Raw genomic sequence first — 27,012 nt, 5'->3', positions numbered from 1 at the left:
GGCCTGAAGGAGGGGAGCTGGAGGCCAAAGGGAGTGCTTGGAAGGGAGTCAATGTCAATGTCATGTCTTTCTATTCAAAGTGTGGTCTAGGGTCCAGCAGCATCAACGTCACCTGGGAGTTTCTTAAACAGGCAGAATCCCAGCCCAGCCCCAGAACCACTGAATCAGAATGTGCATTTGAGCAGCATCTCAGTCAATGGATCTCAAGGGCATAGTAATAAATAAAGACCTTCACCTCTCAAGGTTGTAGTAGTAAATAACAGACTCTCCAACTATGTTATCACTTTTAATCCTCAGAACAACCTGATACCTTATCTCCTTTTTACAAAGAAACTGTGGTTCAGAGAGGTTAAGTAATTTGCCCAAGACCACACAGCTACCTGGCGACAAATCATATATTTAAGCCCAAACCTGGTGGATTTCAAAGTTATTGTCTATTCTACTGCATCCCTGAAGTGCAATACAGAGGGAAGAAAAGAAAAATCTAGCAAGAGGTCACAATGGGAGATGTGGGAAGGCACGTAGGTAGGCCATTATCCGAACATCTGTCAGCAGGTAAGGTAGGAATCAGGGCCAGGAATCCATTTCCAAAGGCCACAGGGAGATTGGCCTGAATAAGTCCACACTCCAGTTCTTCGGGATCTGTAGCACTGAGTGGGGCTCCCGGGGACAGACCTGTCCCACCTTGCCTCAGGACAAAGGCACACACCCAGTAACCAGTACTGGGCCCAACTCAGCAGGCAGAGAGCAGACTGAGGCCTGGGGGCTGCGGGCCAGAGTGTCAAACTAGACTTCCTTAAATCTTCCTCCCGGAATCAAACCTGGGCCCAGAAGGAAGAGGCAAGTGAGAGCAGCCTGGGGAGAAGTTCCGCAGGGCGAGAGATGCGTGAGAAGACGCTGGTTGAAGTGACTGCCTCGCCGGGGGCTGAAAGGTTAGCAAAGTCACAGGCAGCTATTGGCCAGGGCCAGGGAAGGCTGGGCAGGGGTTAAAATGCTCTGTGAGGGGTGAACCCAAGGAGCTGCAGGAGGCCCCGCCCGATATAGTCTCATGGAGCCCCAAGGCCATCCTAATTCACCACAAATACGCAGTCTCAGTTTTAAAGCAAGGCCTTCCATCCATATCTGGTTGTCGTCAAGAAAAAGTTTACTAAAAAACTATTTCTTCATTTCTGCCAGGCATCCAGAAAGCAGCAGAGGGATGGAGAAAGCCACATGACTGCCATTTGGCCAAGCTTTTCAGAACCGCTTTTCTAGTTTTCTGTTTTGCAGGCTCTGAGGGTCCATTGAGACTTCCACAATCAAGCAAAGATCCCATTTCTTAACATTTTGCAAGTCTTCCTTACAAGTGCCAGCAAACACGCCTCAGGCAGGGCCACGATGTTCAGAGGCTGTTTTCTAAAGTGCGAATTGCGACAGCCCGCAGCTGCTCTTCCTGTCCTATAAGTCCTTCACGTTGTGACCAAATCCGGCTTCCTAATCAGCCCCCTCACCCTGTCACTCTCTTTCATAAGGACTTCTCCCGCGGCTGGGAGCAGGTCCAAACTCAGATGTACCTTGGAGCCCCAGGCTGTCAGAAGGCCCACTCCACCCGTGAGCGCTTGGCACTCGCGGTCCCCTCACCCAGAGCAGATTTTAGCCAGGCCAGGCTCCTTGGTGACACTGAGTTTTCCTACTGCAATTGCTCCCACCAACAGCACTCTCTCAGACAAGCCAAATCTACACAGCGGGGAGGCCAAGGCCGAAGTCAGATTGCAACAGACCCGTGAACTGGGTGACCTCTGCTCAGCGGAGGGTGCCGCACGGAGGATGGAGGAAGTGGTGTGCTGGGAAAGGTTCAACCACTGGTTCTCCAGGGGAGGAAACGTGTGTGTATAGTATAGACACGTAGGTTTACTATAAGCTTTGTTGTTATTCAGTACGGGCAAATAAATTCCACAGCGCCGATTGATTCTCACAGAGGCTTCCATTGATTTTTGACAAACTCTTGTATCTGCAGCCAGTCTCTGGTTGCAACTGACAAACAATTATAGTTCTGACATGAATGTTGGTTAATTTTTTTATTTGCATAAACAAATAAGAGGTAAGCAAAATGATGAAAATCTATGTCAGAACTTCACTCATTCACCAAAGATAAGAGCCACTACTTTGCAGAGTCAGATAATCGTTTTCAAATACCGGAAGAATATTTTCTCAATTTTTGTCCTATCACAAGGTAATGGCTACAGACAGTCACATTTGTAAAGTTTCCTCTGTGTTTTTGACATCGCCTCCATCACTTTCTTCAGTCTAAGCCAAGGGTCAGCAAACTTTCACTCCAAAAGGCTAGATAATAAACATTGTCAACTCTGTGAGCCACGCGGTCTCTGTCACAACTACGCCACTCTGCCATTGCAGGGTGGGAGCAACCACAGACAACACACGAACGAATGGGCACAGCTGTGCTCCAATGGAACTTCCACGAAAACAGGTGGAGGCCCAGATTTGGCCCCCAGGTTGTAGTTCACCAACACCTTTTCTGGACAATCAAAGAAACAATGAATCAAACCGAGATTTTGTGGCACCCTGTGGCTGATTTCAAGCTATCAACGTGAAGTCAAAGAATGAGGAGTTGGCGGGTAGAGGGCGTGACCTGTAGCACACATTGCATAATATAGTATGTCAGCCTATGTTCATTTCCTGGGGCTGCCATCACAAAATATCTCAAACGGGGTGCCTTACACAACAGAAACTTAATCTCTCACGGTTCTGGAGGCTGGAAGTCCCAGGTCAAGGTGTCAGTGGGTTGGTTCCTCCTGAGGACTGTGAGGGAGAATCTGTTCCGTGACTCTCTGTGACTCTGTCCTAGCTTCTGGTGGTTTGCTGGACATCTTTGGCAGCCCCTGGCTTCTGCAGCATCACCCCAATCTCTGCCTTTATGTTCACCTGGTATTCTTCCTGTGTGCGTCCAAATTTTCCCTTTTTATAAAGACACCAGGCATATTGGATGAGGGGCCCACCCTAATGACCTCATTTTAATTAATTACACCTACAACAACCCTATTTCCAAACAAGGTCACATTCTGAGACTGGGGATTAAAACTTTAACATATGAGTTTGGGGAGACACAATTCAACCCACAAGACCACCCTACAGCTACAATAGTTGTAAGTAACCTCCATAGCATAGATTATAGAAAAAAGTAGCAAATACCAGGGAAGTGATGAGTTTCAAGTATTGATTGTCTTTGTTTTAATATACTTGTTTAATTATAAGTTCAAATAAGACTTACCTAGTTTAATTTATAATAATAATAGATGTGTTTAACAACTGGCTCACAAAATTCCTGAAAATTTGTCAATTGACCGTCCTAAGCCAACACAAGTCGACTTCAGCACACCACTGGTTGAGGGAAGTGGGTGCTATGGGCAGGGCCCTCCAGAAAAGTTATGTTCCCTCCAAGGCCTAGAACAGGGAAACCGGCCCACGGGCTCCTCTGTCTCCATCCTGCACTCCTCTCCCCAGAGGAGCCTTGTGAGATAGAGTGTAAATAGTAGTCATTTCCCCCACCCCACTGGCCTCTCCAGTCACCTCAAATTCTCAGCTTTGCCAGACCTAACTCCCCCGCTCCAGAGAAAAGGGGATGAGTTCTTTCTGTGCTAAGCAGGGCATATGAGACTTTGCATCAGGACCCATTCTTACTCACTATACCCCATTGCCCAGACTCCCTTCAAGGGCAAGTAGAATTCTTATATCTGCTAGTAGCTTCTGCAACCAACCCCAATCCACACGAATCTTTCCCTTTGCTGAATTCCTATAGAATCTCTTTCCATATGGCATCTCACTATCCTCTGGTTGACTTCTATATGGATCTCCTGCTTCTCTACTTAATTTATAAAATCTTTGGGAAGAGAAACTGTGTTTTTTGCTATCTCTCTTAGTCCCAGCTCAGGGCTAGACAGATAACAGGGGCTTAAGAAATGTTTGTCACTTACATAAAGAAGAGCAAACAGCTGTCAAAAAGCAATTTTGTCTTAGGATCAGTTTGGAAAACCAGGTCTCGGTTCAGGGGAAGGCAGAAATGGAACTTAAGGGTATCAATCATTTCTATTCACAAGCTTCAGCAAGTTTGAAAAGGAAAGAAGAGCTCACACCAAAGAGAAGTCCTAGTGAGATTCTCAGTGACCCCTGACTTTCCTCACGGGACTGTGCCCAGGGTGGAGGTAATCACCAGCCACCCATGAAGGTTAAGAAATCCCCTGCGTATTAGTTCAGCTAATGCTCTCCACCGTACCTAGCACACTACAGATTTTCAGGAGCTCAACAAAATATAGAGTCATTTAATTTTTCTCACGCAAAGCCCAATGGCAGAGACTAGTGATCGGGGGCAGGGGATGTGGTAGGGAGCCAAGGAGTCAGAATGCGGTTCACACAGCCATTTTGGACACAGCTGACAGAGGCTCTGCCGTCTTCCACCCACAGTTCCCATTCCCTGTACCTGGGAGTTGACATCAGTTGGCATCTCTGGGGAGAGAATGTACATACATGATCACTCAGGAGGGTTTGGGGGCCAGATCTGGAAGTAGTTTCATCACGTCTGCCCATATTCCATTGGCCAGAACTCAGCTGGTCAGTCCGATGGCCCCGCCTAGATCTATATGGGCTGGGAAAGCAACAAGCCTCCACTGTCGAGTGGGAACACAAATCACTGAAGCGCCGGTGCAAAATTTTCTATACAAATGGGCCTGGCCAGGGTGTCCCACAACCACTAACAAGCGTAGACCAAGATGGAGGCTTAATCAACTCTTAAGCAACAATTCTATAGAATTTGGCTTAGATTTCCAAAAGGGGTGGTTAAACTCTACCAAAGTTGGAAATCATCCAGGAAATTGTTCAAAGCCAAGAGTCTCATTTACCTGGAAAGTATCATTTAATAAATGAGAATAGATTTGATAAGTCAAATTCCTTCCAGCCCTGGAAGAGTCCATATCTTACTTGCATGCAGCTAGAACACCGATCAGTTGCTTTGTTCCAGGGACCTGGCAAGGGCCCCAAATAATCTCACAGTGTCCTGTGATCTTATCCCTTCAAATGGTTCTCAACTGCACTGAGCCAGAAACCAACAAGCTCGCTGAGGTTGATAGCAGTACACAGGTTGTCATATACTCAGTCCTTAATGAACCCTTGGGAAATTCACTCTGCAGATCCAGAGATACCAAGAGTTATAGGTATTTTAATGGCATCCTCCAAGCTTCAATATCTCAAAAAAGGAACTTGATACTCAATTTTGATTCTAGACTAGGATGGAGATTTGACTCACTATTTGAAATAGTCTGGAAATCTACTGGAAGGAATCATCATTTGACTTCAAAACACTTACCGCTGAGAGTCATCAGGAATGCCATGCCCTCAAATTGTTTCTTCTTTATGAGCCAGGAAACCAGAGTTAGAAAAACAGCTGAAGTGGGGTGGACACATCAATAGAATATGTTCCTCCAAAAACGCCAAGCTACAAGATAAAAGAGCAAAACTCAGATATTTAAAATGAGAGGAGAGAGGTAATAAAATACTAAACTTAAAACGGCATCCATTTGTGGAAAGAAGTGGAGTTGAATTAAGCAAATTGTTGTGCCATGTCCCTTGAAAGGAAAAAGAAAATAAAAATAAATACTCTTACATCCCCTCAAAGAAAAATGCATATGGTGTTAAGAATATTGGGCTTGACAAATTTTAACCCTGCAGTTTAGAAACTTGAATATATTGGAACTATTTTACATTAGAAGGGGAGAAGGAAAGAAATAGAATGAGGAAGATAAGCTTTATGGAAAAGGGATACCAATTTTAAATCTGCTATAGTTACCAAAAGAAGAAACAGAATACCTACAACCAGTCAAAAGCAGACAGGTCATCCAGGTCCTTGGGAAAGCAGAGAATAGACATTTATTAGTTGAACAGCACACAACGGCCTTATGGGAGACCACTGGGTGGGTGACAAATGGCCTCTCCTCTGAAATACTCTCCTTTCTTCCCCCCAGCCGAATGCCAAAAGTAAAACATACGCTTTGGGTGTCGGAAAAAGATGATGAAATGTATGGTGTCCTACCGTGGCTTTAGACATGTAAAGCTCTCAAAATAAAACCTAAGGGGGGAAAACCCAAGTCAAACAACTTAAAGTTCAGCCCATGTTTAAAAAACAAAACCAAATAAAAATAAAACTCCATACTCCAAAGTGCACATGTAGGACAATTTATATTGTGAAAGCCAGGTCGTAATGGAAACTGCAACTGCCATTAGCTGCAGAGCTGTCAGCAGACCCCACTGTAGGACAGCCATGCAGCCACACCCCACGTCTGATGGGATGGTGCATCCTTGATTGGACTAATTATGGATAGTAATTTCCTTTAAAGAATAGAGAAGTTAAAAAAGAGCTTTCTGCTCCTTGTCTTGTTACAGAATAGTTTCCATGTTGGTGGAAGGGGACAAAAGTAGGTCACGGGGTCATTACATTGAGTGGCCTCCAATAACCTATGCCTTCTGATATTCACAACCTTGTGCAGACTCCTCCCACATGGACTCTGGGCTTGGCCATGAGACTTGCCTTGGCCAGTGAAAATTGGCAAGGGTGACACAAGCAGAGGCTTATACTTTTGGAAGGAATGCTTGCTCTTGGAGGCCTGGACCACCATGTGAAGAAGTCCATCTATCCTACTGGTGAGCCCAGGTGGAGAGATGAATGCTTTTCCAGCCATCCCAGTGAAGGCACCAGGCATCTGCGTGAAAAAGCCATCTTGGATATTCCAGCCCTGGCAGACATCCCATGGAATGGAACAACTGCCTGGCTGAGCTCAGCCCAGATTGCAGAATTGTGAGAAATCATAATTTGTTCTTGTTTTAAGCTACTATGTTTGGGGCCATGTGGAATACAGCACTAGATAACAGGAACAGATTTGTATGAGAGGAAGTCTAATCAAATGCTTATGACCTTGGAGATCAGATGGACTTTAGGTCAGATCTTATAACCACTATTTACTAGATGTGCGATTTGGGGTAATTTCTTTAACCTCCCTTTATCTTTTAGTGATAAAGTGGGTTCCTATTGGTTGCTCCTCCACCCTAGCATCCATGCTTTCCCCTTCTGGGGAAACCAATTCTACCACAGCTGCAGAGGTGGACCAAGTGACCTAGGAAAAGCCAGTTAGTGTATTCCATCACCTGACCACAACAAAATGGGTCAGGGCTAGGCCTGCGACCCAACCTAGGCCAATCAGATTGATCTCAGGACTTCAGCTGAAGACATGCATAACATTCCTTGTTCTGGAAGCTACCCTGAAGATGAAACAGACAAACACACACAGCAGGAAATATCCAACAAAAGGCAATAATGGACTAAAAAGAGCCTGCACCTGATCAAAACACTCCTGAAGCTAGGACCTACCTTGAACTTGTTCAGTTATGTGAACCAACTAATTGCCTTTGTTGTTTAAATTAGTTAAGTCAGAATTTGTCACTTGCAACTCAAAGCTTCTTAGCTGAAACAATGCATACGTGGAGTTTTTTCTTCCTGGCTTCTTTGGGGGCAATGTTTCTCCTCGCCAAAAAAACAGTTCTAAAGGAGGTTGCCAATTAAAACACTCCACACCATCCCTCCCCAAGACACAAGGGAAAATGGAAGGCCCAGCCTGACCAATCAGAGCCTTTCCCTGGTTGTAGGGACTGAGGGAGAGAGATGGTCCCTCTTTGGTAGTGAAGCTAAGATGCCAAGAGCCATCTGCAGCCCTACTTCCAGCTTTGTGAAGAAAGCCTTATGAGAGGAAAAACCCAATTGAGAGACGAGAGGAGAGTCCTAGAACATTCCAGATGCTGATTCCAAATTATCCTGAGGCTATCTGCTACCCTAACCTTCAACAAATTGACTTTGTGAACTAACGAACTGCCCCCTCCCCACCCCTGCATCTTTGGGTGAAGTGTTCTCCTTTTGCTTCTTCCACCAGGACTCCTGGTTCTGCCATTCTAAGCTGAAGTGGCCACTCAAGGCTCCCAGAGGCAAGCCACAGAACTCTCTAGGCCAATGTGTGCTCATGTCTAAAATGAAGGGGTTGGATAGAACTTTCTACAGACTTCACGTCTCTGTTCTGTGCCTGAAGCCCCCCCAGTTTGCTGTAGGCCTCTATGGTCTCCAGCGAGGATGGCAACAGTACCACTTGGACCACATTTTACTTTTCACACACCTTTCTCTTTCTTGTTACCATGTCCCATTTTTGTTACACATGGAGATTGATTCATAAAGTTAGCAGTGGCTATTCTGTGCATGCATAGTAACATCCACAGCTTCCATTTATTGCGTACCTACTTGGTGCTGGGTGAGGTGTTTCATATATTGCTTCCAATCCTCCTAACCCACGTGTAGTAGGCTTCTCCAGAAGGTGATTACAAATAAAGGAAAATTTACAGTCAACCCTCCACATTCAGTACTCCAGGTCCTGGCTTGTGCTTTCCAGTGGTCCTCTCCTCCAAATATTTCTGAGAATCCTCTGCTGTGAGTCGTAAGGTGATTACCATAAGAATTGGCTGCTAATTCCACCAGTAAAGGCTCTCAACCCTTCCCCTTCATGAGTCTTTCTATGAGTCCTCAAAGGGGAGGGGGCCCCAAAATGGAAACTATGCCCAATACCCATCGACAATAGAATGGATGAAAATGTTGTGGTGTATTTACTCAGTGGAATACTGAGCCACAATGAAAATGAATGAACAGCATCTCCCCACAACAATATGGATAAATAGCACCAACATAAAGTTGAGCGAAAGAAGCAAGACACAAAAGAAAACACAAGAATGATTCCATTTATATAAAGATCAAAATCAAAATGATCCAAGAATCCTTCTTCTGAGTATATATCCAAAGGAAATGAAATCACTGTCTTGAAAAGACATCTGCACCCCCGCGTTCACTGTAGCATCATTCACAATAGTCAAGACATTGTCCATAGACAAACGCATGCGTGAAGAAAATGTTGTGTATATATTTTTCTATATATCATGGAATATTATTCAGCCATAAAAAAGAGGGAAATCCTGCTGTCTACAACAACATGGTTGAAACTTGAAGGCAATACTCTAAGTGAGATGTCAGACAAAGACAAATGCTGCATGATGTCACTTATATGTGGAGTCTAAAAAAGCCAAACTCACAGAAATAGAGAGTAGAACAGTAGTTGCCAGGGACTGGGGAGTGGAGGAAATGGGGAGATGTTGTACAAAGGGTACAGACTTCCAGTCTAAGAGGAATAAGATCCAGGGATCTAATGTACAGCATGGTGACTACTGTTGACGATACTCTACTGTATTCTTAAAAGTTGCTGTGAGAGTAGAAGTCAAATGTCCTCACCATAACAACAAAATGGTACTCATGTGAGATGAAGGATGTGTTAACTAACCTTATTATGGTAAACATATCACAATGCATACACGTATCAAATCATCACATGGAACACCTCAAACTTACACAACGTTATATGTCAACTATATCTCAATGAAGCTGGAGGGAAAAAAGAATCCACTAAAGTGGGGAATCATTCAAAATGAAGCACTCACTAACATTTTATTTTATATCAAAACCTAAAAATGTATATGCATGCACCAATATTTTGATGTTGGGCTAAGGCTTTATTTTATTTTTTTAAATGTGGGTCCATTCGTTGATGTTCTAAGTTGTTTTCTTTTCTTAAACCACAACCATAACGCCTTGCCTACGATTGCCAGTTTTGATTTCCTGAAGGCCAAACAAAAGTTCAAGGACACTCGCAAAGCAATCTTAGCGTAGTACCCCTTGAGATTTTTATTCTTTTCCCCAATCTTTTATGCTTGTCTCACCTACACTTACCTTCATAGCAATTTTTTAGCAACTGCCTTTATTTAGTCTTTACTAAAGCATTCAGCTTAAATTTCATAAAAAACTACATCTCTCTCTTTTCACACACATATTTCATCAGTTTGCAAAATTTTTCAACTCAATAAAGCAATTAGAATGATGGTGAAAAAAAGATTATAATCAGTCAAAGTGAACCCAAGGCTTTAGAAGTGAGGATAGTGGAGTCCTTGAGTAAGGATGATGGGAAGGGGGCAAAAGCGGCAGCTCCAGAGCCAGCCCTGCTGGCCTAGTGGTTAAAGTTCGGCGCTCTCAGCGATGCCATGGTTCGTTTCCCTGTTGCAGAACCATACCTCCTGTCAGTCAGTAGCCACGCCATGGCGGTAGCTCACCCAGAAGAACTAGAAGGACTTACAACTAGAATATACCACCATGCACTGGGGCTTTGGGGAGGACAAACAGAGTTGTACTTCTGGGTGCTGGTTACGTTTTGATTCTTGATCCTGGTCACAAGTCGGGATCCGTTTATAAGTGTTCTTTGAACTCGAGACATGGCTTGTGCATTTCCTCTTCCTTGGATACACTGTGACACAGAAGTCTTAAAAGGAGTTAAAGGGAATGTGCTGCCCTGGTGTCTGAGCTATAGTTCTCAGCTGCTGGCACGCCAAGTTCCTCACCATTATCTACAGACCTTTAATAAGGAGGCCAACGCTGCATTTGGGCCACCTAATCGACCCCAAACCACAGAGGTCCTGGTCCCGTGTGCCCAGTCCCCCTGCTGCCGCTGCTTTCTGAAGACTGGCTGCCTGCCAGTCTCCAAGACTTACCTCTCTCTCCATCCAATAGGAAGAAGCCCCTTCCTCCTTGAATAGCCAGCCTTTTTGACACAGGGGCAGGGGGCCTCTCATGCTACAGTGACTTCAGTTTTACCACTTAACTCTCTGAGAAAGCTTTCCCCCGGAGAGTGTATTATGTTTCCAGTAATAAAGAGCTCTATTTTCACCACCGCTTCTCCTGCCCCGGGTGTGTTGGCACTGTGGCAGGGAGTTAGTTCAATTAGAGCCATATGGTGTAACGGTTAAGAGCGTGGCTCCAGACTGTGCGGCTCTCAAGCCCAGCTCTGCCACTTACCAGCTGTGTAGCCTTGGAGAAGTTACTTAAATTCTCTGTGCCTCAGTTTCCAAAGTGAAAAACTGGCCTCCTTCATAATTAGGAAGATGAAAAGAGTCTATATATGTTAATTGCTTACAGTAGAATCTGTCATATAGTAAGACGATTTCAACCAGTCATAGCAATAGTAATCACTTGTCCCTACCTGCAGCCTGTTTACTTCTGAATCCTGGTTGTGGGCGGGGCTTACATTCTTTCCCAAAAACCTCCTGGAGCCCGTGCAAATCAAAGGATGGGGCTGAACCTCCGTCTAAGTGTCCCTTAACATTCCATGCTAGTTAGAGAGGTTTCATCTATATAAAGCACACAAAAAAAACCCCATGAGGGCCACCTAACACTAAATGTTGGCACTGCTGTGTCTTAGGTCTCAGCCAGCCGAGATACCACCAAATGCCCAAGAACCCTGTGAAATAGGTAATATGAGTCCTATTGTGCAAATGTGGAAGCTGGAGCTCAGAGAGGTCAAGCAACTCATCCAAGCTGACGTTGCGGTGAATCGCTGAGCTGCGTTCCAGGCCCTTCCCATTAGACCATGCTTTCGCCTCAGGCGCCAGGCACTGTGGATGGCAAGGAAATAGGAAGCACTATGTACTTCACACGAATTAGAATCTAGTGGGGGAAGTGAAACACAGACGCATCAGCAGTTAAACATCAGCGCCACCGTAGATGATTAAGCCCAAACAAGCCGGGATCTTTAGGATCACTGTCTTCAGCCAACCATCTGAGGCTGCATATTTTGTTTTCCAGAACAAAGTCTCCAGAGAACATCCTTCGATCCAGCTGAGAAAGCAACAGCAGTCAGTGGGTCCAAAGGATCATTACAGGGCTGGAAAGGATGAACAAGCCAAGGATCAGAAGTCAGGTAAAGATGGAACCAAATTTACTCTGTGCCAGGCACTGAACAAAGCACTTTATATACTTTATCCCTGCATTAGGAGCCCCACAGCTTCCCTCAGGTTCAATGATTCACCAGAAGGACTCAAAGAACTCAGAAAAGCTGTTTTACTCACAGTGACCGTTTATTCCAGCAAAAGGACAGAGCTTAAAATCAGCAAAAATAAAAGTTACATAGGGCAGAGTCCAGGAGAGCCCAGCAACAGCCTCCAGTTGCCCTCTCCCACTGAAGTACAGACCGTGCTTGGTTATCTCAGCAGCAACGTATGACAGCATGTACAGAGTATTGTCAACCAGGGAAGTCACCCAAGCCTTGGTGTCCAGGGTTTTTATTGGTGATCAGTCACGTAGGCACTCCATGCCTGCATGGCTGACCTCAGTTAGCCAGTCTCCACCCACTCCAGAACTCAAACTGCTATGGTGTGCCCCACACCTCCATCATAAACCACATTGTTGGCATAATCTCTCTGGCATGGCCTAAGGCCCCAAGTAAACAGACATTCTTAACAGGCAGGGAATTCCAAAGAGTTTGAGGTCATCTCCCAGGAGCCGCTCCAGGGTCAGTTTCTTTGGAATGTGCAGGGTTTGAACACATTAAACCAGCTGAGTCAACCCTTTGCTGCAAGTCCTATTGAATTTTCACCATAATCCTACATATCAACACTATTATCCTCATTTGACAGATGAGAAAACTGAGGCTTAGACAGTGAACCAAACTGCAAGGTCACATTGGTAAATGGAGGAGCCAGGATTCCATTCCAAGTCCACCTGGCTTCAGAGCCTATATTTGTGGACTTTATACTGCCCTGTTCATGCACTAGTGGTCTCAAGAAGGATGAAATAAAACTTGTGAACGATTCTGTGCTCTCCCTTCCAGTGAAGAAGGAACTTCAGGCCAGGCTGAGTTAGATAGGCTTGGACCAGACACCTGGTGCAAGTCTCTGACATAGAACTCAGCACATGGCATTGCTCATCTGTCTCCCACTAGGCTGTGAAGTGCCAGAGGAAGGCAGGGCATGAATCACTTACCTCAGTGTCCCCTATACCTGGCACATGTAGTATGAACACAACTCTCATTTTTCTGGCTAAACTGAAGGTCTTGCTGATGGGCAGTTTGAAAAACTATCTTCACAGGTGAAAGAGAATATTTAATTCATATCATTGACAATTGCAATTAGAAAATAACAAAATTTAGGGCAAAAAGTCATTTATATATGGAAACAACATGGTTACCTTTGAAGCACTGAAGAAAAAAGAAACAAGATAGATAATTTTCAAAAAGGGAAAAATGTGAAACTTTTCCACAAGTACAGCATGTATCAAAAACTTCTGTTATCCATTCCTGAGAGACCAGCAGGATGCTAGAGCCAGTTCAGAGGAGAATTCAAGGAAAAGAGATTTGTGTGGCCAACCAAGAAAGGTATTAAAAATAGAAATGCCCCATGATCCAGCTATACCACTACTGCGTATTTATCCAAATAAAATAACAATTCAAAGAGATTTATGCACTCCCATGTTCATCACAGCATTATTCACAATAGCCAAGATGTGGAAGCAACCCAAGCGCCCATCAACAGATGAATGGATAAAGAAGATATGCTGTGTGTGTATATATATACACACACACACACAATGGAATACTACTCAGCCATAAAAAAGAGACAAAATCACACCATTTGCGACAACATTGATGGACCTCGAGGGTATTATGCTAAGCAAAATAAGCCAGATAGAGAAAGACACTGTATGATTTCACTCACATGTGGAAGATAAACACATGGATAAGGAGAATAGATTTGTGGTTACCAGAGGGGTAGGAGGTGGGGGGAGGGTGAAAGGGGTTAAGGGGCACATATGTATGGTGATGGATAAAAACTAGACCATTGGTGGTAAACATGATGCAGCCTATATGGAAACTGATATATAATAATGTATACCTGAAATTACACAAGGTTATAAGCCAATACGACCTCAATAAAATAATTTTTTAAATAAAGGTATGCCAAAATAAGTTTTTTGAGTTAGAGACTAAACTGGTTAATGACCTCCAGGAGGATAAAACTGTAAGCATTGGGGGTACCTTCTCTACCAATGAGAAACCGTTCTACTCTAATGAACAAAGGCCCCTGAGTTACTGTGTAACTTCACAGCGTCTGAGTCCTAATCAAGAGTAAATACGAATTCAAGCAAAAGTACCTTCTCTAGTGAATTCAATAACCCATGGATGGGCTTTTTGGACAATGTCCTAGGAGGACATAGAAAGTTTTAGATAATTTTTCTCAATAATAGATAAGATTTTTTTAATGTAAAAATAGCTTAGAGTCATATCAACAAATCACAATTAGACTGATATCTTCAGATTCTCTATTTTAGGTCTAAAGCAATTTGCAAACAAGTATTGTGTCATTTCCCGAGCTTACCTGATAGATTTTTGCATCACAAACAGAATTTCATATTCTGTGCTGCGGGTATAATATTAAAATGCAACATATTAAAAGACTATTTCCAAAGCAAATAGAGGTATCAACTGCCAGGGAAAAACAGGGATTATCAAAAGAATATCAGCTAAAGCTCTATCAAAACCAGAGCCCTCCAAAAATACTAAGCCTCTAGTATTATAGTTAACTGTTTGTTTAAACACATTTAATCCATCAAAGATACTGTTTTGATTGAGTCACTTGTCCTTATGAATAAATGGTAATGGGCTTGAATTTCCACAACACTTTCTAGACTCTTTAATTTAGAGTCCAATAATTGGTATTTTTTGAAAAACCAGCAGAGTCTGTTCTGAAGTCTGTTTTTCACTGTGCATGAAAAAATAGTTTGATAAGAAGCTCAGTAGTAGCAATCAAGTTGAGAGAGAGGGCTTAGGAAAGAGTATTTTAACTACTTATTAACTTTTAAAATATTGTGAACCCTTTAGAAGTATCTATTTACATAAAATCAATGCAGTGATTAGAGATTATTCTTATCTCATCATTAAGATAAATCCTGGGACTCGCTATTCATCAGTTAGTGCTAGGCCCTCATCTGGCTTCATGGAAAACACCTGGAAAACGCTTTCAAAATAGAAACGCGTGTAACCCAACCCACCCCTGAGATTCTAATGCAGCCAATAGAGCCGAGGAACACACACGGGAAAACGCCACCAAGGATTCTGGCGCTCACCCAAGCACGGGGACAACTAACCAGAAACTTTCCTCTGGCAGCCTATTCCATATGAAAGTGCATCCTTGAAATTACTGGCTTCTGGAGACTAAAATTAACTTAGAAAACGTGTAGCCTGATATACTTATAGAAAGTCTCTCCATATATCCTACAATTCTGACTTTTAAGTGAAGAGACCTGGACTTAGTCCCCCAGATAGTTCTAGTTAAATGAGGCTTTACTCTCTATTTTGTCTTATTTTTTTAAATTTTTTTTCCTAAGGAAGATTAGCCCTGAGCTAACATCTGTGCCAGTCTTCCTCTATTTTGTATGTGGGACACCGCCACAGCATGGCTGACAAGTGGCGTAAGTCTGTGCCCAGGATCTGAACCTGCGAACCCAGGCCACTGAAGTGGAGTGTACCGAAATTAACCACTACATCATGGGGCCGGCCCTCTCGTACTCTGTATTTTAATCTTGCATTTCACAGCAGGAACCCAGGTTCAGTCAACTCTCTCAAGTGCTGGACACAAAAGCCTAAGCCAAGGATTGGCAAATGATGGCACATGAGCCAAATTCATCCATCTGCCTGTTTTGGAAAATAAAGTTTTATTGGAACACAGCCACGCTCATTTGTCTACATGTTGTCTACAGCTGCTTTCACACTAAAAGAGCAGAGTTGAGAAGCTGGAACAGAGATGATGTGGCCTGCAGAGCCTAAAATATTTACTATATGGCCCTTTACAGAAAAAGTTTGCTGACTACTGGCTTAGGTCTTCACTTAAATTGACAAACATATTCTTTTTCTTCACCATAAAAAATAAAGGACTTGAATCCAGAATATGACTCTTCCAACTCAGTAAGAAGAAGACAGGCCAATTTTTTAATGAGTAAAAGATTTGAACCCACATTTCATCAGAGAAGATTCACGAGTGGCAAATAAGGACATGAAAAGACGTTCAACATCATGAGTCATCAGGCAAATACAAATTAAAGCTACAATGAGAGGGGCCAGCCTGGTGGCACAGCTGTTAAGTTCGCATGTTCCACTTTGGCAGCCCAGGGTTCACCGGTTCAGATCCCAGGCGCAGACCAACACACCGCTTATCAAGCCATGCTGTGGCAGGCTTGATAGTCCCACATATAAAGCAGAGGAAGATGGGCACAGATGTTAGCGCAGGGCCAGTCTTCCTAAGCAAAAAGAGGAGGATTGGCAGCAGACATTAGCTTAGAGCTAATCTTCTTCTTCTTCAAGAAAAAAACGATAATGAGATACTACTGCACACTTATTAAAATGGCTAAAAGTAAAAAGACTGACCATACAAAGTGTTGACAAGAATGCAAAGCAACTAGAACTCCCATAGGCTGATGATGGGAATGCAAAATGGTAGAATCTCTTTGGAAAACAGTTTAGCCATTTTTTTTAAAGTTAAAGATACACCTACTATATGATCCAGCCATTCTTCCCCAAAGTATTTACCCATTAGAAATGAAAGTATACACCCATACAAAGACTTGTACACAAATGTTACAGCAGCTGTATTTTTAATAGCCCCAAACTGGAAACAACCCAAACGTCCATCAACAGGTGAATGGATAAATAAACAGTGGTATGTCCATACTGTGGAATACTACTCAGCAATAAACATGATCGAACTATTGATATATGCAACAACATGGGTGAATCTCAAAATAATTAGGCTAAGTGAAAGAAATCAAACAAAAAGTACATTCTGAGAAGGTAAGCTCTAGAGACAAAAATTCAGGAAATGAGGGGCTGGCCCCGTGGCCGAGTGGTTAAGTTCGCGCGCTCCGCTGCAGGCGGCCCAGTGTTTCGTTAGTTCGAATCCTGGGCGCAGACATGGCACTGCTCATCAGACCACGCTGAGGCAGCGTCCCACATGCCACAACTAGAAGAACCCACAACGAAGAATACACAACTATGTACCAGGGGGGCTTTGGGGAGAAAAAGGAAAAAATAAAATCTTAAAAAAAAAAAAAAATTCAGGAAATGAAAGTGGAGAAAGAGGACTAATAGAAAAAGCCAAGAGAGAGTTTTCTGGGGTTATGGCAATGTTCTATATCTTGATTGTGGTGGTGGTTACACAAATGCATATGTTTCTCAAAACGTAACCAGCTGTTTTCTTTAAAAAAAAAATGGATTTTTCTGCATGTACATCATACCATGATAGAGCCAGCCCTGATGCCTAGTGGTTAAAGTTCAGTGCACTCTGCTTCAGCAGCCTGGGTTCAGTTCCCAGGCATGGTACCACACCACTCGTCTATCAGTTGTCATGCTATGGCAGCTCTCACAGAAGAACTAGAAGGACTTACAACTAGCATATACAACTACATACTGGGGCTTTGAGGAGGAAAAGAAAAAAAAGAGAGGAAGATTGGCAACAGATGTTAGCTCAGGGCAAATCTTTCCCAGAAAAAGGAAAAAAAGAATACACATTTAGAAAAAAGAAAAAAAACTTATACCACAATAGACCTACCTTATAAAAGGACACAGGAGCCAGTTGGAAGGGACTCCCATCAGCCAAATCTAGGACGATTTGAACATCAAAATAAATAATGGTAGTAACAGATCAGAAACCATTGAACAAAAATGGAATCTCTGAGTCCACACTGAGATAAATAGATAAACAAATAAAGAAATAAAGGGAGAAGGGAGAGTTCATGCTTACAGCAGAAGGCCAGTTAATAAATATGAATAATAAAACTAGAAAACAAGCCCTTGATTATTACTGTAGTAATAATTAATGCGCTCAAGAACCATCAGTGAATGCTAAAATTAACAGATAAAAGTTTGTTGAGAAGCTGAATACTCGTACAGTCTCAAATTATCTCCCCACAAGATACTTATTAATTCCGAGGGGAAAATAATAACTTTACAGTAGAGAAAACTGGTAGACAAATACTTTAACAAAGTGATTAACATTTATCACCTATAATGAGATAAACTGGCATCATATCCTCCAACGTGAAACACTGAGAAGATCACAACATCGCTTCTGTGGTTTTCCTACCAAATATGCAAATATGCACGAGAAAACACCAGACAAATAAGTTTAGTGTAAATTTTACTGATATCAAGAATGTGTAGTACATAATTTACAAAAAAAAATTAGATGTACATACTTTATTATAAATTCTATGTAACCAATTGATTCTTACAAAATGCTTTTTGTGATTTTTGCCAAACTCTTACACCTGTAGCCAAGCTGAGGTTGCTGTTCACATTGTAACAGCCGCACACACAACACACTTTAATCCACATTATTAGCACAGTCTCATCATTTTCTCTTTAAGATTTTATTTTTCCTTTTTCTCCCCAAAGCCCCCCAGTACACAGCTGTATATTCTTAGTTGTGGGTTCTTCTAGTTGTGGCATGTGGGACACCACCTCAGCATGGCCTGATGATCAGTGCCATGTCCATGCCCAGGATCCGAACCAGCAAAACCCTGGGCTGCCAAAGTGGAGCACACGAACTTAACCACTCGGCCACAGGGCCGGCCCCCTTCATCATTTTCTTAAGTCTAGATAATTTAAAAATAACTCAAGCCTTGATTTGTATTTATGAGCGCTCACTGAGTATGGAGTTGGGAAGAGATGTACAGCATCACTCCGTGATATTATAGAAGAAAATCACCTCCAGAGCATAGACAACACTAAGATGATTAGGAGATGAGTTTTGAGTATTGATTTATTGCATATTTATTTGAGTTTGGAATTTGGAGGAGACATTGATCACTGTAGCATCTGCCTCTTTACTTTCAATATTGAATCTTAAGGTAAAATAACTTAACATTTAACAGTGGCCATGTTGAACAAGTAGCTCACAAAATTCCAGAAATTTTACAAAAGTCTCTAGTAAGCCGGAACAAATCAGCTCCAGGACACCACTGTGAGAGAGAGAATGATGAAGCAAATGTAGTAAAAGTTTTAATACTTAGGAAATCTGGGGAGAGGGAATACAGGAATTCTTTCTACTGTTTGTACAACTTTTCTGCAAATCTGAAATCATTTCAAAATTTAAAAGTTTAGAAAATAAGTCAACCCTGACTCGTGGATGTATGTGTGTTCTCTCTTTCTATAGACATGACACAAATTAGGTACATCTTTATGGCGCTGCTAAAAAACAGTAGGGAGAAAAGTGCACTCAGGGAAAGGTGAGCACTGACATTGCAGGGCCATCTCCAAGTCCTCAGCCGCTTCATTAATGGCCCATTATTTTACAGTGAGGTCAACGACAACTTTATGTTTTCCCACAATGTAAGTAAAGTGTAATAAAACAGGTATATAGAGAGTACCATGGGAGCACGGTGGAGATTTCTGTACTTTTCTCCCTTGCTCCTGCACATTTCCTTTAGCTCTTCATTCCTACCCTCTATTTATGAAAGAAGCAAAGTTTTAAGAAAGCACACACGATATATGACGGTGGTTTAGCACGCAGCGAGCAGGTCTCATCACCCTATAGGACATCCACGTTTCATCCATAAAATTGGAATGATGGGTCTGGTCTCTTCCCAATCTAACATTTTAATGTCCTGTTTTAGACATCAGCATCCAGACAGCTTGTGAGTGGAGACTTAGTGTCTATACCACCTATGAAAGTTACCCCTACGTTACTGTGGCACACCAAATTTCACCCCTCCTTCCCCAGCTGGAATTCTGCCATGCCTTGATACGAAGCAGCTGTTGCATGGCACAACAATGCAGAGCAGTTTGGGACAGGAAGTGAAAGATACCACATCCTCTTGAAACTGCAAGGAAAATTTATTGGGCCTATTATCATGGCTTCACAGTTGTTAAGAAGTGGCAGTTGGGCTCTCCTATTTCGAAGCAGTTTGGAGAAGCCATTGGTTACTGTGGCGTCTGCCTCTTGACATCAGTTGGAGAGGAATGTCATTGCCCATCCCAGTGCTTGACCAGAAAACTTCTAAGACAACCACTCTGAGTGCTCCTGGAGGGTGGTCATTGTACGCATGTACTGAACGCCTGCTATGCCGTTAGGGGCTTTGGTGCACAAAGATGAAGGTCCCGAGATTCTGTGAGAGCACATAAAATACTTAGAGAATTCTGGAGCCACCGGATGCAGCCTTGGAGATCATTTCACCCAATCTGACAATTTGGGTGAAGACAAAATACACACACCGGCAGAGATCCCTTGCAGTTCAAGGCTGTAAATTAGAGGCATCAGATGCATGCTAGAGATAATAAGTGCAGGGGGGCACAGGGAGGGTGTGATTATTGAAATCTTCAGGACTCCCTGTTCTACCGAAAGAGAGAGGAAGCTGCAGAACCCTGCCCCAAGACTTTCATTTCCAGGACAAGCCCTCCACCTGATGAAACAGGAATTAACAGACAACAAAGATAAAAGGCAAAATGGGCTCCGGGCCTTAGGGCCCGGGAAGGAGAGGAACAGGTGGCAAGTTGAGAGGGAAGGTTTAATAACATGAGATTCCGTTGGTTCAACAAAGAAGGTTCTAATCTTACAGTTGAATCTCTCTACATATGGGTTTATAATCAGAGGCCCCAAAACAGTAATCAATCTTCAGCCTCCAGCAACACAAATTAGGTGCATGGGAGGAAGGAAGTAGGAAAGAAGTGTTTGCCTTTGCTTTGGTTTTTGTGTTTTTTTCCTCTTCTGGACTACCTAAATCTGTTTGTGGACTTAGTCCATTGACCATTGCCTGACGTTTTGTTGGCACTGTCTTTCTCCTCTAGCTCCCCCAACCACAATCTCCTTCATTTCGCATCCAGAGCTCCAGACTCAGGGTTCCATAGGTGGATGGCAACCAACACACTTACATGAGATCAGACACAACAAGTAGAGCCTGTTTGGCAAGCCACCAAGCTTGGCTCTCTCGGAGGTTCTGGAAAGGGAGATAAAATGTGCCTTTTGCAGTGAAATGTTTGCGGACTTTGTATCAAATTCACATTGCAGACAGCTCTGTGGAGTAGCCGGACACAAAGCAGAGTCTCAGTCCTGCTGACTGCCAAGCTCCGCCCCTCAATGTGGAGCCCAGGAAATGTGCAGCCCTGGCCTCTAGTGGTCTCCAGAGAAAGAGGGAGTCTCCAAGACGTCTGGAGATAGGGGCCTGTTACCCACCCACAGAGGTCACACCGGCGACACCTGGCAGAGGTCCATGGGCATGATCCGAGACTGTAGCCTGCAGGCCGCTGGCCTCTTCACTAGCCCACACTCTGACAATCCGTCAGTCCAAGCAGTTTGGGGCCCTCCAGTCTGCAGCAACTTGTAAACAAATCTTCCTCATTTTTGAAGTCTAGTTAACAGATTCCCCCTGGAGTACCCTGAGGTTCTTGCAATCACCCCGTCCAAGGATGGATCCCTCCCAGCGTCAAGCCCTCAGGAAGCTTTAAGGTTAGAAATGGGTCATTGAAAGGCCAATATCAATTACAGCTCCAGGCTCCCTGAGACCTGGTGACAATCCACTCAAAGTCAGTCCTGAGGTTGACCTCTGGGGCACCTCTGGGAGAGCACCTGCTTTGCCTCAAAGGCCAGCATGTCATCTTGCCTCCAAGTCATCTGACCCTGGCTTCTCTATCCACTGTCAGATCAGGTCCGGGTCTAGGCAAACCCAACATCACTTTCCCTCCCAGTCTTTGAACTCTTGAAGTCACTGGGATTAGACTGATTCATGTCACCTTGCTCAGATGAAGATGTCACCTTGTAAAGCTGCAAAGACTTTACCTGTCCTTGCTTTGCAAGAGTTAACTTTTCAAGAAGAGCTTGCATTGGTTGGCCAAAGAGCTGAGGAAAGTACAGTGGGATAGGTACATTTTGTTAAGGAGCCTGAGAAAAGGGAACTTGGGAAAAAGGAGTGAGGCCGAGAGATACGTGGATAAGGGGAAACAGGATAAAAGAAGAGAAAGATCAAAGCAGAATTAGCATGAGGAGATGGCACAACTAAGGACACGCTGTTTACCTCTTGCAATTTTTGCTGGAGTCAAACTTTAAAAATTGAACAGCCTCCCAACAGCTGCTCCATTTCTCTTGCCTTTGCTTGAAGTAGTTCTTGGAAGGAAGTTACTCATACTTGTGCTCTGAATAAAGCATATTAGATAATGCGTCTGTAAGGCTCAAAGACCTTGAACAACCTCAGGTCTACTCTAAATCAGCCCCTACTCTCTCTTTCTGCAGATTCAGAGTTACAGCCACTTCCTAGGGCAAAGGTGACCCACTGGGTGGCCTGCACGCTCATCCTAATTAGTATCAGCTGGCCTTTGGGAAAGGGAGAGTGAAATGGAGGGGTAAGAACCATCATAGAAGGCAAACCTGTCTGCTCTGGTTAAGAAAACAATTCTATTTACCATAATATCAAAAAGAATAAAATGCTTAGGAAAAAAATTAACTGAGGAGGCGAAAGACTTGTATATTGAAAACTATAAAGTGTTGCTGAAAGAAGACACGAATAAATGGAAAAACATCCTGTGTTCATGAATTGAAAGACTTAGTGTTAAGGTGCCAACACTACCCAAAGCAATCTATGGATTCAATGCAATCCTTATCAAATCCCAATGACGTTTTTTGCAGATATAGAAAACTCCATCCTAAAATTCATACAGAATCTCAAGGCACCCCAAATAGTCAAAATAATCTTGAAAAAAAGAACAAAGTTGGAGATCTCATAATTCCTGATTTCAAAACTTATTATTAAGCTACAAAGTCAACACAGTGTGGTCCTTTCAAAAAGACAGATATACTCAACCAGTAGAATAGAATGGAGAGCCCAGAAATAGACCTTTGCATATATGGTTAAATGATTTTCAGCAAGGGTGCCAAGACCATTCAATAGGGAAAAGACAACAATTGGTGTTGGAAAAACTGGATATCCACGTGCAAAAGAATGAAGTTAGGGGGCAACCCGGTGGCGCAGCCGTTAAGTGCGCACGTTCCACTTCGGCAGTCCCAGGGTTCGCTGGTTCGGATTCCAGGTGCGGACATGACACTGCTTGGCAAACCATGCTGTGGTAGGCGTCCCACATATAAAGTAGAGGAAGATGGGCACGGATGTAGCTCAGGGCTAATCTTCCTCAAAAAAAGAATGACATTAGACCCTTACCTTACACTATAATCAAAAATTAACTCAAAATGGATCAAAATGGTCTAAATGTAAGACTTAAAACCATAAAATTCTTAAAAGAAAACGTAAGAGGCAGGGCCGACCCCATGGCCGAGTGGTTAAGTCCCTGCACTCCACTTTGGCTGCCCAGGGTTTTGCTGGCTCGGATCCTGGGGGCCGACATGGCCCCACTCGTCAGGCCACGCTGAGGCAGCGTCCCACATGCCACAACTAGAAGGACCCACAACTAAAATATACAACTATGTACCGGGGGGTTTTGGGAAGAAAAAGGGAAAATAAAATTTAAAAAAGAAAAAAAGAGAAAAGCTTCATGGCCATTGAATTTTGCAATGATTTCTTGAATATGACACCAAAGACATATACAAAAAAAAAAAAAAAACAGACAAACTGGACGTATTTTTGCATCAAAGGACACTATCTCCACTTGAATGGGAGAAAATATTTGCAAGTCAAATACTAGTAGTGCTTGGAAGGAAGTTACATCTGATAAGTTATATCTGAAGTTATATCTGTTAAGGGTCTAGTTTCCAGAATATATAAAGAACTCTTAGAACTTAACAAAAAAAAGCCTGATTCGAAAATGGGCAAAGGACTTGAATCACATATCTGATAAGAGATTAATATCCAGAACACATAGAGAACTCTTAAAACTCAACAAGGAAAACCCAATTCAAAAAAGGGTGAAGAGCTTAAATAGATGTTTCTCCAAAGAAGATATACAAACGGCCAATAAACATATAGAAAGATGCTCAATATTACTGATCATTAAGGAAATACAAATCAAAGCCACAATGACATATGACCTCATACCTATTAGGACGGCCACTATAAAACAGAATTTTTAAAAACATAGAAAATAACAAGTGTTAGCAAGGATGTGGAGAAATTGAAACCCTTGTGTACTGTTGGTGGGAATGTAAAATGGTGCAGCCACGATGGAAAACAGTATGGTTGTTCCTCAAAAAATTAAAAGTAGAACTACCATATGAGCCAGCAATTCCACTTCTGGGTATATATCCTAAAGAATTGAAGGTAAAGTCTCAAAGAGATTTTCGTACACTCATGTTTATAGCAGCATTGTTCACAATAGCCAAGAGGTGGAAGCCACCCAAATGTCCATCAAAGGTGAATGGATAAACAAAGTGTGGTATATGGATACAATAGACTATTATTCAACCTTAAAAAGGAAGGAAATTCTGACACATGCTACAGTGTGAATGAACCTGAGGACATTAGGCTAAGTGAAATAAGCCAGTCATACAAAGACAGATACGGTATGATTCTATTTATGTGAGGTACCCAGAGCAGTAAAAATTCATAGAAACAGAAAGCAGAATGGTGGTTGCCAGGCTGTAGGGGAGGAGAAATGGGAAGCTGTTCTTTAATGGCTATGGAGCTTCAGTTTGGGAAGATGACAAGGGTTCTGGAGATGGATGGTGGTGATGGTTGCACAATGTGAATATAGTTAATGTTACTGAATTGTACACTTAAAAATCATTAAGGTGGTAAATTTTATGTTATGTATATTTTACCACACTTAAAAATTAAAAATTTCTTAATTAAAAAAATTGTTCTGTCTCCCTTGATACATTTGGTTCAGGGCAATGAATTTTCCTTCATCCTAAGAAACTTACTATAAGCATGTCACTCCCTCCAAACCCGCAATAGCTCCCAGAGAGCTTTTCCCACTTGGCTTACTCCAAGTCTCGACTCTAGTTGATTTTCAACTTTTCCACAATTAATCTCATCTCATCTCTTACGGGTCCTCATTCTAAGTCCAACCAAGGTATTGTTCCCTGGATCTTTCCTTCATTGTCTCAACTGCCTGAAATACCCTCATTCTAACCCATTCAACCTCTTTCCACCATGCTTCCAAATTTGGCTCATGTCCCCATCTCCTGCACAGACTACAGACTACACCAACTATTGGCCACCCACATCCTTTCCCAGTTCTCGGAGGTCCAGTTGCGCTATTGTCGGAATACCACAACTTACCACTTTATTTGTTGGACTAACAGCAACTGAGTTCTTTTCACACGCAGAGCACTAGACTAGAGACTAGATTAAGGTCCATCAACTATTGCTCTCCAGTTGACTCCTTCATAAGTCTTGCCTGGTAAGTTTCTTAAGGATGAGACTATGCATATCTTTCCATGTCTCCGCACATGAGATAGCACCAGGGCCGGTACAAGGGATTCATTGGTTTTCATTGCAAATTTGATACCAAAGTGGATATAATAATGAAAGTGCTTTAAAGTCTTAGAGTTTGAATGAAAGTTCAAGTGTTTGAGCATAAGCATTTATTTATGCAAAATTCCTCCTGGTACTCCTTCCATCCTCCATTCAAAAACAAAACAAAAAATTCTTAAAATGGGTAATATAAGGGGAGAGGCATGGAATCAAGAAAGGTGCTTTGGAGGAAAAAGTGCTTCAAGTTTGTCAAATTTCGTTGAATTTAGGTTGGAGGCAGAATGTTGATGGTTTTGGCAAAGGAAGAGACTTTGAAGACAGAAAAGATGGGCTAAGAACTCTTCCGTATGGTTTGGTTCACCATCCTTTAGCTTCATCTCTTGCAACAGTAACTAGATGTGCTATTTTTAATCCAACCATCCACCAACCAGCTCACAAGAGGATCTTCACAGTTTGGAAACCACATCCCAGACCCAACGGGTTTCCGCGTCTCGCTTAGCCCATTTGGAACATCTGACTGAATTTGGGTTTTCCTAGCAGAGCGGTCCCCTCTCAGTTCCCATGAGTTCATACATTAAGTAGAGTCTGAGTAAATATAATTATGTGTGATTTAAGATTTCGTTCTTCAAAAGGAGCCAACTCATGAAAATTTCATAGAGAGGAAATAGATAATCAAGGGCAGGATGTAAAAATGTGAAGAATCATAGAAGCAAATGTGTTAAGTGGGAACTTCCTAAAGGGTTTTTACTGTCTCTGCTTATATATTCCACTTATCGCCAAAATTGAGACTAACAAGCTTCTGTTTTCCTTAGCAGATCTCCTGGATGAAGGAACCAAAGGAAGCAGTGTTCAGTGTGTCCCTTCTGGAAGCTACTCTGGGCACATTGACCCCTCTCCAGGCCACCTCAAAGTACAGCTAATACTGGATCCATCCTGAAGGGGCTGGCAGCAACAAAAGGTGTCGACTGCTCCAGTGAAAGAGCTACTTAGCCCAAGCACTGTGCACATAGAGATGCTTTCGCCCCTGCCTCTGTTTGCCCGGCATCCACGCCAGGTCAGGCCCTTCAAACAAGCCTCTTATATCCCCAGGAAAAAGGCAGGGCAGGCCCAGGTGGGAAAGGGGCCGTGTTTAGACATCCACAATCCATCATGCCAAAGGGAAAGCAGGGAAAATATTTAACCAACAACCAGACCAGGGCAAGAGGGCCAGAGGCAAACAGCCGAGGTGTGCTGAGGGATCCGAGGGGCTTTCTACACTCCAGTAGCTGTTCGAAGATTAACTTTCTTTTTCTCTCTCTCCTCCCTCGGAGTGCTACCTCGCAAACGCTGGCTCAGAGATCTTCTAAAACCAGTTGTGCTGATAATCTTGGGTCCGTACAGAGCTCAGAGCTTGTGTACACTGCTGAAAGGCAAATGATCTGACCGTGAAAGACAGATTAAGCAGTTTCTACGGCACGGCCAGCTTCTGTGGCTTCTATTTTATCTCCCTGGATTTAGGAAAAAAAGAAAAAAAAAACAGAATGCACATTCATATTTTATTTCCTAAAGAGGAGTAAACTATTCAACCATGAGAACCCCTTTTGAGTCAAATAATGTCCTTGACTACCACGTGGTAGTAATTGTATTTTAATTTCCTTTGATGAAGAAAACACATG

The 27,012-nt window shown here is 42.9% G+C and overlaps 1 long non-coding RNA gene across 1 annotated transcript in view; it reads right to left on the bottom strand.

Annotated features, from left to right (window-relative positions):
* LOC139045883 (uncharacterized) overlaps nucleotides 1–27,012 on the bottom strand; it is a 67,557-nt gene that overhangs the window by 21,066 nt on the left and 19,479 nt on the right. The window contains exon 2 of the long non-coding RNA XR_011505184.1: nucleotides 5,357–5,485. This is a non-coding gene — a long non-coding RNA (uncharacterized lncRNA). The remainder of the gene's footprint in view (nucleotides 1–5,356; nucleotides 5,486–27,012) is intronic.

This window comes from Equus asinus, chromosome 8 (assembly GCF_041296235.1).
Source record: "Equus asinus isolate D_3611 breed Donkey chromosome 8, EquAss-T2T_v2, whole genome shotgun sequence".
NCBI lineage: Eukaryota > Metazoa > Chordata > Mammalia > Perissodactyla > Equidae > Equus > Equus asinus.
The sequence above is the reverse complement of the archived record's forward strand: the minus strand, read 5'-3'. Positions and strand labels throughout refer to the sequence as shown.